Genomic DNA, 12,991 nt, shown 5'->3' with positions numbered 1-12,991 from the left:
TTAAGGATATTTCTATTGAGATGTGACATGTCAGTTTACGGCAATCGGCCCGCATATTTAAGATGATTGTCTAGTAATGTAACTATGTGGTTCAGTTGTGTCATGTGAATGAGTCAATGAACCAGTTCCTGCTTTTCTATTTTACATTGAGCTCACACAAGCAGAGTAAAAAGCAAGCATTATAAAACTAGTAAATAATTACTAAATTAAAATAAGTATATAGGTACCTAGAGGTAGGTAAGATTGGTATAATAGTGCTTTAAAATAGGGTTTTAGGATATAATTTACCTACGTAGATAGTTATAAATTTTACTGACTAATTAGGTGTTCTTAGATGTTATTAAACAGTTAACAGCAGGTGATTGAGTTTTTTTATAATTTTTATGCCATTAATTGCATTGAACCATCGACTCACAATGCTAGATACGTTTCTAAAGTTACCCGTAGCTACTGTACCAACTCAGTTGCCGATTATTTTTGCTCCCGCGCTATTTATTTTTCGTAAAAATCTGGTAGCACTGAAAACTGGTGCTTATTTGCAACTAGCGTGGCCCCCTCAGTCCCTCTCGCTCAAGCAGATTTTCTTACTTGTGAAATGTCATTCCTTCTACACTTGTTTGTCAAATACTCAAGTACAAATATATTTTGACAAACAAAAAAAAGTGGCCACGGTGATAAGGACAAAACATAATCAGTTTGTCACGTTCTAACAAGAGCTTAAATGTATTCAGCTATCTGGCTCTAACAGTAAGTGTCACAATAGGGCTACTTCTAACAGTCCTTGTTCTGAGTTACAATAACTCTATGGTTACATAGTACTTGATGTAATCTTGATATATATGTACAGTCAATCGGGGTAGCTTTAGATTGCCGTTATATCATAAATTAATAATTTAAAGCTTGGATGAATGATAAAGCCTGACAAGTAAAATAAAACAACTCGCCACTATTGTCCGCACTTTATGTAAGTGCACCTTAGCGATAGTGTTGCGTGTTTCACGCCGTGCTATAATGAACTACTAAGTCATACATATTGTTATGTAAGGTACCTAACTACTATTACAAGTGTTAACAGTTAATTTGATTATGATAAATAATTACCTATGTAGTATTTTACTCTTATTTAAAAAACGAACATTGTAAAATAAATTAATAGGTAAATAACACAAAACTTATACCTACTTATCTACCTACCTACGTATTACAATATATTAGTAGAATTAGGTGGACAAAGCACTTGTTGAATGTGAAAGAGGATGATAAGACGTGAATGTTTCATCAAATTATGCTTAGGCGTTAGGCCTCAACAAGAATGATTGAAATTAGACATCAATGATCACACTTAAATAAAATGATCAATGAGATCAAAATTCAAATTCAAAATCATTTAGTAACATTATCTCAATTTCTTAGTTGACCACACCCCTTTATCTCTATCAAGAAAACTCGCGATGATAAAATACCTTTTTCTGAAGCAGACGACATCGGAGTTCGGACATGTTGATTTTTTCTGTAGGTTCTGTGAAGCCGATACGGATCATACGGATCGCTGTCATTGCTACAAAAATGTCTTTGTAGTTATCAGGGTGTAGGTCATTTAATTGTAGTCTTATTAAATAATTCGTGCTAAATTTTGTATAATATAAGCATTATTAGAAGTAAGAAGAGGATTCACTCCACCCGAATCAGGGGTGTGTATGCAGTGATGTTCGACAGATATAGATTTGTATCAAAATAATCCAAATCTATTTATAAATATTATTTTCTCATCTTTTACTTATGTTCAAACGTTAATAGTAACGTCTGGTCTATAATTAACTCGTGAAAGTTTATAAATATTACATTATACCATGGCGGAATCGTGATGAGTCGGGTTCATTTTATGTGAAGGTTGCCTGCCATATTTTCGTGAGATATATTTCGTTTGGTGTAATATTGGGCGTTTACGCGGCGCCCGGAGCGTCTTGCGAGCCTGCCGCGAGTGCCTCCAGTTCCCGATAGTGTAGTGACTGCGATATAGTGATACCTGTAAAGTGGGCAGTGGTTGACAGTTCCAAGTGTAGTGGTGTTTTTCAGGTAGCGATGCAAGTGGTGTCAATTCGGTGGAGATAATACAGTGCGGTGCATGATGTGGGCGCAGTGAGGTGGTACACGGCACCACGGCTTCGTCTGTGGCGGGTGGCGCGCGGGGAGCCGAGTCTCCTTCGCAGGCCAACCAGGACACCGTGGATAACGCCACTCCCACCTGCTGGTGAGTCCAGCAACACTTAAAATAGTATATATCCAAAGAAAGGATTACTGCAGTCAGCAGGTGGGTGATCAGTCCTGTTGTATGGACCATTTCACTCAATTCTCTGTGACTGAGACACAGCTTTTACTGGTGTCCCAGTAGCCAGCCCCCTAGTAGTAGTAGTATTTAAAGCTTTATTGCAACAAAACAAACATAGACATACAAAAAAGAAGAAAAACAATTATTGCGCTAGGTTGAGATGCCTTATCACTAAAAAGTAAAGAGATCTTTGTGAAAAGACTAAGTGACCTAGCCTACCAGTGTAGTTTTGTAACACTTTTTAGTTAAATACACTATAACACAACCACTTTTCTAATACGATGTTATGAGTTACGACAGTCTGCTGCATTATATTATTCTAACCTAGACATAGTGCTTATTAAACTGCAGCACATCTACGGGAAAATTTGAGGGAAATGTTTAAAAAAAATTTAGGCATACAAAACCCTATATTTATATCCTTTAGCTATTTTTATGAAACTAGATAACCACCCAAAACCAGACCTAACCTTTTTCTACATCATCTAGTAATAAATAAATTATGATACAACTCTTGTTATATTTAATTGGCTTGAACTATAACCATAATACTTATTGATAAACATATCAAAAATTTTCAATGAATTAAACAATTTTAACAATCACATGCCACTGGCTCAAAATAGAGACGCTCCCATTCATACAAAATGCATATCAATTATCAACCAATTCTATCAGATTTGACTAAAGCAGCCACATGACTAGATTTCAGCCAGACAAGACAACAAATAGAAATATTTTTATTAAGTTGTATTTACAAGTGCTTTTGAATTGCCAAGAGAATCTCTACCATTGCCATTGGGCAGTAGTAATTTTCATATTAGTTTAGGAATCAGATATAAACAGTCTTAATTGGGTATTTGACTCCAATTTTTTTATTACTTTATTATAAACTAGGATAAAGATAATGACATAAACTGAAAAAACTAATTACATCGATCAAATAACAAAAAAGTTATAAGCATTTAAATATTTCTGATTAGACAGAGATAGCGATATAGAATTTTGACGTCACACCTCACTAATGCCATAGTAGCTTCATGCGGTTTAATACAAATATTCGGTTTGCGAGAAAGGGATAGGAGACCCTCCCACTCCACTCCAAAATTAAAATGCCTGTAACTTTGTAAATCTTTGTTGGATTTTAATATTTTTTTCACCGTACGTCATTATTTTTATCCTAGGTTATAATATAGTAATAATATTTATCAAATTCAAAAGTAGGAAAATACCCAATTAATTTTCATATGAATTTATTCATACAATTATAAATATTTGAACATTATACTTCTATATGTATTATGATTTTCATATTTTTACCAACCAATTTCACAGTTCACAACCTGTTAAGGAACTTGTAACAAAACGTCGAGGCTTACGTTAGTAGATTTGATGCTAGATAGCCATAAGGTAGCCCTATTTTTCTTTGATTTCACGTCACCAGAGCCTAATTTACTCTGCCAACTTGTCATTATTGAGTGTCTGTATGTAGATTTTCATGATCCACCGTAATGACCACATTAAGGTCTATTATGAAAATCTGAAATTCCCTTTCCACATTTTAAAATGGTCCATAGACTCGCCCACATATAGGTATTTCAGAATCTGAGCATGTGTGAGTGACCGTCGTAAAGTAGCTATATGTATTGCAATTGTATTATTTTAACAATGTCAAGTTTATGAATAACGCTGGTTTCTGTGGTCGGAGATAAGATATACATAGTAACAAACATTTTTAATCTGATTTATCTAAATATACTTATAGTCTTAAAATATATCTTCATGACAACTGCAGTTGATGTAGGTATAAAAATGATTCATATTTTATTTTAACTGATTCTAATTATAGTAAACTAGATGATGCCCGCGACTTCGTCCGCGTGGATTTAGGTTTTTAAAAAAATCCCTGGGAATTCTTTGATTTTCTGGGATAAGATGTAGCCTATGTCCTTCCCCGGCATGCAAGCTATCGCTGTACCAAATTTCGTTAAAATCGGTTGAACGGAGGGGCTGTGAAAGGCTACCAGACAGACAGACACACACTTTCACATTTATAATATTAGTATGGATTTAATTAATTAAGTATTAGAGCCTCGATAGCTCAACAGTTAAAGGAGTGGACTGAAAACCGAAAGTTCGCCGGTTCAAATCCCACCCGTTGCACTATTGTCGTACCTACTCCTGGCACAAGCTTTAAGCTTAATTGGAGGGGAAAGGGAAATTACTCAGCAATTAATTTGGCTTTTATTCTTTTTTTTTTAAAGTTATTTTGTATAGTAGCGTAACCTATATTTTAATTATAGTTTTTGACTAATGTAATTACTTATGAAAGATACATACAGGTGTACAATTTGGTTTTAGTAATTGAGCAAGTAAAACAAAAAAAACTTTAATAGCCTAGTGCTTAAGTCAGCCTTCTTTTAGGGCGGCTCCAGGGATTGACACTGGCACGCACCTCTTAATTTTCAGGGCTATGTGTATTCTGTTTCTTAGCAATTTAAAGAACACTTGCTTTAATGGTGAAGAAATCTGCATGAGAGTTCTTCATAATGTTCTTAGAAATGTGTGAAGTTTGCCAATCCGCACCTGGCCAGCATGATGGACTATGGCTAAACAAACATTTGGAGAAAAGATTCGTTCTCAGTAGTGAACCGGCGATGGGTTAATGACGATGATGATGAATCGTGCAATTTGCTAACATTGCACTTTCTTGTCTAGGAAAATTACCCAGTATATTAACACTGGTGCAACTAACCGCTTGTATTTTTTATTGCCTTATCGCTATAAGACCTAGAGAAAACCTTACAAGCGCCGTGTCTTACAGATGTTGGGATTAACGCTTGTCATTTAGGATAATTCCTATGTGAATCACGGTCAATATAACTACTGACTACGAGTAGTTACTTTATTCCACGACAGATCGACATGGCAATCGGAGAGGGAACGCCCGTACACTCGCACAGCCCCCGCGCTAACCCAGTGTGGATAAACGCGGGTGACGTGTGGGGTGTCCCCCCGCCTCATACCCCGATTGCCATCTCGACATGTTGTGGACTATAGGTCATTTTGACGACTAGTACCCCCAGTATGAGTCTCTAGTTTTCGAAAACGAAATTCGTTATAGAATTGCTTTAATCCATACCAGCTCGTACAGAAGACTGAAATAAAAAACAGGCCAAGCGCGAGTCCGACTCACGCACTGAGGGTTCCGTGCTACAATCGTATTTTATCGACATTTTGCACGATAAATCAAAAACTATAATGCTTAAAAATATATAAAAATCTGTTTTAGAATCTACAAGTAAAGCCCTTTCATATGATACCCCACTTGGTATAGTAATCATACTTTGAAAGTTGAAAATAGCAATATTTGTTCATGACCACAATTTAATTTTTTTTCGTGTGATGTAACCACAAATTCACGGTTTTCAGATTTTTATAAGACCTACCTAACTGCCAAATTTCATGATTCTAGGTCAACGGGAAGTACCCTGTAGGTTTCTTGACAGACTGACAGACAGACAACAAAGTGATCCTATTAGGGTTCCGTTTTTCCTTTTGAGGTACGGAACCCTAAAAATCTATACAAAATGTTTTCAAAAGTCAGGAAAATCATTAAGTTTTTGAGATCTTGTGTAGTGTTTCAAAACACAGTTTGGCACAGATTGGTCCTGGGTTTCTCCCCATAGATTCCACAGCCTACCTGACTTGCAACCATCGGTAAATCATTTGAGGCTGAAGCTTACTTGTCATCAATGAAGACAATATTCACCCAAAACACCAATTTTATTTTTAGGGTTCGGTATCTCTACAGCTATACTACTCGGTGCTCTACAGAAAAAAGGAACCCTTATAGGATCATTTCATTGTCTGTCTGTCTGTCGTGTCTGACAAGACCCGTCGAGGGAATCAAAACCTATAGGTTACTTCGCGTTGACCTAGAATCATGTTTGGCAGGTAGGTAGTTAAAAAGGGCAAATTCTGTAAACCGTGAATTTGTGGTTCACGGTTCAAAATCACAAAGAAAATGAAAAAGTGTTAAATATATCTTGTACAATGGTACAAGACCCTCGTGTACCCTTCGTGTGCTAGTCCGACTCGCACTTGGCTCGTTTTAATTTTCTATGAAAGTTTTACTCAGACTGACCTACATCAGACAGACAGACAGGCGTTGCCTTTCCTGAGTAAGATATCGAGTACATAATATCAATATTTATAGCAATGTTTTTGTTACTCGGATAATCTTATTCCTTGAGGTTGTAAAAATTCCGTAGTTCGATTCACAAAGTCATTTACACGGTTTATGATAGTTACTAAGTCATTACAATGTATGATTAGATTTGTCAATTGATTTATTACTAAGTTACCTATGTAACCAATCCAGCAAGATGCAATTGTAGAACAAGATTTATGTCACCACTCTAGTTAGATAAAAGCACTAAATAAACAGCAAGGTGCTAACAAGGTGCTGGAATGGCGACCTCGCACCGGAAGACGCTGCGTTGGAAGACCCGCCACTAGGTGGACGGACGACATCAGACGAGTCGCAGGGAGCCGCTGGATTCTGGCGGCGCAAGACCGAACAAGAAGAAGTCCCTACAAGAGATCTATGTCCAGCAGTGGACGTCTATTGGGTGATGATGATGATGATGATTACTAAATAAACGCGCCACCATACACAGTACCCTTTCTTACACCTTTTTCCCAAGGTTCAACACCTTCAAATCGGTTATTTTGCTGTGTATCTATCTGGTTGAAACGATCTAAAGATTTCTTTTATCCTGTCTTGAAGAACGGGCATAGGCTAAAATCCTAAATCCACGAATATTATAATCATCAGCAGTGATAAATATCTGCAGAAGGAGAAAATGTAATACTTATGAGGCACCGTAAGACTTGCCTGTCTTTAATATCGGAGTGAATGCACGAAGCATCAAGGACGACGCCTATTGAGCAAATTATTGTATGAAGGAATTGATCCTCCGAACTCATGCGGATCGCAGTGAGGCTCGACAACTCGTGCCACGCCAAGCTGCTGACTTCCTAGGTTCGCTGGAAGAATAAAAAGATTAAAGAATGAACGGTCGAAGCCCTCATTCCAGCTGCTCGCGAGTCGCGGCCGCGAGGTTCCATCATTCGGGATACTTCATGAATGGCCGACAAAACGACCAACAGAGCGATTTCATCAGAAGAGTTTCCTTTAAAAAACTGCATCATTACCACCACGTGATAACCGTCTGACTCAGGAAATTCTGAAACTAATAATAGTTAAACAAGCATAATGGCAGAGTGTATAAAATAAATCAGTCATTGAAAAAAAAATTGAGAAAGTCAATTCAGGATAAAATAAATTGCTAATCCAAAATTACGATTTTACAACTGCACAGTGGAATATTTGTCAAATCAGACAATAATCTATTCATACGTAAAAATAAGCTCAAACACAAATACACAAAAATAACTGATACACATCGAGAACTGATTTAAATATTTCAATACTATCGAGGCCTCTCCCCTCGACATTGAGGGAGGTAGACGCAACGTTTTCCTTTGACAAAGTAAAGGCCCACTTTTCTAAAATATTATGATTATTACTAGCTTATTCCCGCGACTTCGTCCATGGTGTTGACGACCTCCCTGGCGCAGTGGTGAACGCTGTGGTCTTAATAGTGGGAGGTCCCGGGTTCGATTCCTGGCGTTTGGAATTTTATAATTTCTAAATTTCTGGTCTGGTCTAGTGGGAGGCTTCGGCCGTGGCTAGTTACCACCCTACCGGCAAAGCCGTGCCGCCAAGCGATTTAGCGTTCCGGTACGATGTCGTGTAGAAACCAAAGGGGTATGGGTTTAATAAAAACTGCCATACCCCTTCCAGGTTAGCCCGCTATCATCTTAGACTGCATCATCACTTACCACCAGGTGAGATTGCAGTCAAGGGCTAACTTGTATCTGAATTAAAAAAAAAAAAAAATGTGGACGTACACCCCTTAGGGGTTAATTTTTCAAAAATCCTTTCTTAACGGATGCCTACGTCATAATAGCTATCTGCATGCCAAACAGCCCGATCCGTCCAGTAGTTTGAGCTGTGCGTTGATAGATCAGCCAGTCATACAGTCAGTCAGTCACCTTTTCCTTTTACATATATATTTAGATATAATCTATATATATAATAGATGTTTAGAAAATGAACGAATTATTGATAAACTATAGTGACAGCTCACCTCACGGATTCGCTACAGTGCGAATTTCAAAAAATTCGACCTTATTTCTTGTCTACTGAATCTGTCTGTCAAAGATTTGGGTTGAGTGTTGATAAGTCAATAAATGAGGAAGTCAGGATTATTAGTATCCTATAATTATTTAACTAACTTCAGTTCTTTAGCAATTCGTATTCGATCTGTGATCATAGCTTCCGTAATGAAGTTCTAATAAGTTTAAGTGATTTTGGAAAGTGATGATAATAAAAATAATACTCGGATGAGTTTGAAGTAGGCTCTTCTCAGACCTGGGCGCGTTTGGAACCCTCGTAGCTTTAGTTTAAGTTTGCGTAATAATTATCACCACTTACAGTCGTACTCAGAGTCGCTAATCGTTACTTAACGAGACAGATTTATATGAGAGTCTCGTTTTAACTCAATCTTAAGTAACGATTAGCGACTCTGAGTACGGCTGTATATCTTACAAATCCAACAACTGACAGTCAAAAACAGTAATTTTATCACCTATTTTGAATAAATTATTTGAATTTGAAGTAAATAAGATTCTTCCCAATCTTTACCTGTTTCTGCCAGTTTTAAGTGCATTTGACACGTCGGTCGTTATAATTCAATGGTTGTATATTTTTTAATGCATGTAATAAGACTTATCCTCTTGGGTCTTTTGTTTCCAATTAAGCCGAAAGGTAGTGCGGAAGTAGGACGACAATGGACAATAACTATCGGATGAGACCGCTCTAAGTACCAATAATATTATGTCCCCTCCTTGGCGTGTTGCTTGGAAGAATATTCCTCAGTAATTTATGCGATACACAAATAGATTCTCCATGTTCCATATATAGACTAGAAATACAATCGCGGGTCAAGTTCGGAAAACAAATGTTAAATTCGTCCAAATACCTAGAACTACAATCGGTCTTGAAAAAAAACCGGCCAAGTGCGAGTCAAGCTCGCGCAACGAGGTTCCGTACTACAGTCGTATTTTGCACGATAATTCAAAAACTATGATGCATAAAAATAAATAAAAACCTTTTTTAGAATACACAGGCGAAGAGCTTCCATATGATACCCCACTTGATATAGTTATCTTACTTTGATAGTTGAAAATACTAATTTTTACCTCATGACCATAATAATTTTTTTTTGTGTGATGCAACCACAAATTCACGGTTTTCAGATTTTCCCCCGAATGTCTGCTATAAGTACCCTGTAGGTTTCTTGACAGACCGACAGACAACAAAGTGATCCTATAAGGGTTCCGTTTTTCCTTTTGAGGTACGGAACCCTAAAAATTAAAAAAAAAACTATTTTATGTTATAAAACCCGGGTAGGTACAAAGGAATTTTAAGTATCTACGTAAGTATATGCAAAACGTTAACTTAAAAATAAAACTATGATGGTCATTGTCAGATGGTCAGTTCATTGATGGTGTTCCGTCTTTGTAAAAACAATGCAATTTTTTGTAATAATTGTGCATTAATTGTGCTACTGCGGAAGGCTGGATCACGGTACAGACTTTTTGCGATAGCGATTTCGATTGCACTGCTTAGTTTCAAGGGAGCATGGAAAAAATTAAAATTAGTGACATTATAGCGGGCCTTCCTTATTCTATAAAAGCTGAAAGTTTTTATTTGCATTGTTCCAAAAACTGGAAGGAACCATCGGCGACTATGAGGTTTGGATCATGGTGGCTTTGGGAGTTAACAGGTAACAAAGCTAAGGTGTAAAAATCTTACGTCAAACGGTCAAAGTACTTATGAATTCTAATTTTTTTCCTTTTTTTCCTTCGGAATAATATTAGAAATCACGTCATGCATTGACAGACACTGTGTCGTGGCAACACCCTTGCCAGCCGTTACAGCTTAAACGTTTAAGGGTGTCTGGCAGGCGGCCCACGATTTATTTTGACGTAAGATCTTTTACACCTTTGTTACCTATTATCTCCCAAAGCCACCATGAACCAAATTTCATAGTCGCTGACCGTTCATCCCTGTATTTTGGACAATATGCAGAGAAACTAAACACTTTATTTCATTTTATTTATCCATTTACTAAAGTATATAACTCGCCAACTTTACATATTCTATGCCACTGACGTTTGGGTGATATAAAAGGCGGGGGCGTTGGGGCGTCTGGTACCTCAGATATTTGCTATAGAGGTTTGTGCCTGAGGGGCCCGACGCGTGTTGAGACGTCGCCGCGACGTCTCAACACAAGCTGAGTGGCCTACCTGTTCGAGGTGTTGTACTGCTGTACAGGACGATATTGCCTACACCATGTACCACCTATATACCTCGAATAAACATCATTCTATTCTATTATATTCTATTCTATTCTAAACTTTCAGCTTTTATAAAATAACGAAGGTCGCGGGCTCTCTCTCTATAAAGAAAAGGCTACATATTAATTATCTTGTTACCTAAGAAATCAGAACCCTTATGCGAAAGTGTGTTTGTTTGTTTGTTGGTTTGTCCTTCAATCACGTCGCAACGGTGCAACGGGTTGACTTGATTTTTTGCATGGGCATAGATAAAGACCTGGAGAGTGACATATGCATTTTGTCACGGAAAATCAAAGAGTTCCCCCGGGATTTTTAAAAAACCTAATTCCGCGCGGACGAAGTCGCGGGCACCAGCTAGTAAGTCAACATCAATTTGACACTTCAAGGAAGATCTTTAAATAACTACTTTAGTGAGTAGGCACTAAAAAGTTCGGAAATCGGTAGCGTGACAAATTCATTGATGATCATTACAAACAATTTTTTTGTGACATTTAGGGAGTTTTTGCCACTACGGTTAAAATTATATTCTTCCGGCGTTAAATAGTTTGTCGGCATAGTTTTTAGGGTTCCGTACCCAAGGGTAAAACGGGACCCTATTACTAAGACTCCGCTGTCTGTCTGTCTGTCACCAGGCTGTATCTCATGAACCATGATAGTTGGACAGTTGAAATTTTCACAGATGACGAATTTCTGTTGCCGCTATAAAACAAATACTAAAAAAACAATAAAGTAAATATTTAAGGGGGCTCCCATACAACAAATGTGATTTTTCTGCTCGTTTTTATAGATACGGAACCCTTCGTGCGTACGGAGTCCGACTCGCACTTGGCCGGTTTTTCTCTTAAGGTGTTCTAAGTACCTACCTACTTACTGTTAATGTATATTAAACGTATAAACTACGAACGGTTTCAGATTGTCGTTTATTTTTACGCATACAAGTTCGTTTCTGAACGCGTATGACCGTATGTTACACACGCATCTCGTACAAGCGTAGACGCGCTTATAAGCCTATCTAGCCTATAATTTAAAAAAGTTATCACACTTTAAACTAACAAAGGACGTGAATTTTACGTATTTTGGAAGACCCTTTATTTAATTATAACTGAGAAATAATTTATTTTTTACGTAGTCAAATACCCAATTGAATCGTATGGTTCGCGCCGCAAAAGCACCCGGAGCATAAGACATTACATGCCAAAATTATTCTAGGTCAACGGGAAGGATCCTATAGGTTTTGATTCCCTTGACGTGTCTTGAGTCTTGACAGATAGACAGACAATGAAGTGATCCTAGGCTATCACCTCTTATTAATCGCTCGCTTAAATGCTTGCGACATTGTCAGCGTGGAGTACACAAATTTCAAACTTCTATTTCACCCCCTTAGCGGTAAAATTTTCAAAAACCCTATCTTAGCGGATGCCTACCTACGTCACAATAGCTATCTGCTTGCCAAATTTCAGCCCGATCCGTCCAGCAGTTTGAGCTGTGCGTTGATAGATCAGTCAGTCAGTCAGTCACCTTTTCCTTTTATATGTTTAGACTACTACTTACTTGAAAGGACTTCTTACTTAAAAGCAAATACTGTAAGAAATTCGATCTAAATGCGAAAATCTGTTTAGCAAAAGTATGAACCTTCAAACGATCATTTATACATGAACAACAATAGAGAAGTAATGTATAAAAGCGATTGAATGGGGAAATATCTAATCCAGACTAGAATGCATAAGGCTGCCTTTTGCAGGGGCGTGCTAGGATGTGAAGAGATGTAGTCACCAACAGTATCGCTTCATTTTCATAGCTAAGCGCATCTTAACTCTGCTGGACAAGCCAAGTTAATTTTATTTTAATTCTATGAGAAGATAGTCCTTGACTGCGAATTGCTATTTAACCCGTAAGCGGGCTAATTCCAAAGTAGGTATTCAGACTGTTTTAAACCCAAACCTCTAATAGGTTTCTACGCGCATTGTAACGGAATGCTAAACGTCTTTGCTGGTAGAGAGAGAGAGGCTTCGGCCGTGGCTAGTTAACAACTAGCCACGGCCGAAGCCTCTCCCAACATAGGCAATTTGGAAACTATAGTCCATATCAAATGAGTTCTCACGCGCCATTTTAACTCTTTGTGTCAACTGTCATGTCAAAAGTACGAAAAGTCTTTAAAATAAAATTGTA

At 37.5% G+C, this 12,991-nt stretch overlaps 1 protein-coding gene across 1 annotated transcript in view; it reads left to right on the top strand.

The window, feature by feature from the left end:
- Positions 1-2,132: 2,132 nt before the first annotated feature.
- Galphas (G protein alpha s subunit) overlaps positions 2,133-12,991 on the top strand; it is a 37,005-nt gene continuing 26,146 nt past the window's right edge. The window contains exon 1 of the mRNA XM_034970066.2: positions 2,133-2,251. The gene's annotated coding sequence lies outside the window, so the exon portion shown is untranslated. The remainder of the gene's footprint in view (positions 2,252-12,991) is intronic.

The sequence above is a fragment of the Maniola hyperantus genome, chromosome 7 (genome assembly GCF_902806685.2).
Source record: "Maniola hyperantus chromosome 7, iAphHyp1.2, whole genome shotgun sequence".
Lineage (NCBI taxonomy): Eukaryota > Metazoa > Arthropoda > Insecta > Lepidoptera > Nymphalidae > Maniola > Maniola hyperantus.
This window is presented reverse-complemented; position numbering and strand designations above follow the sequence as displayed.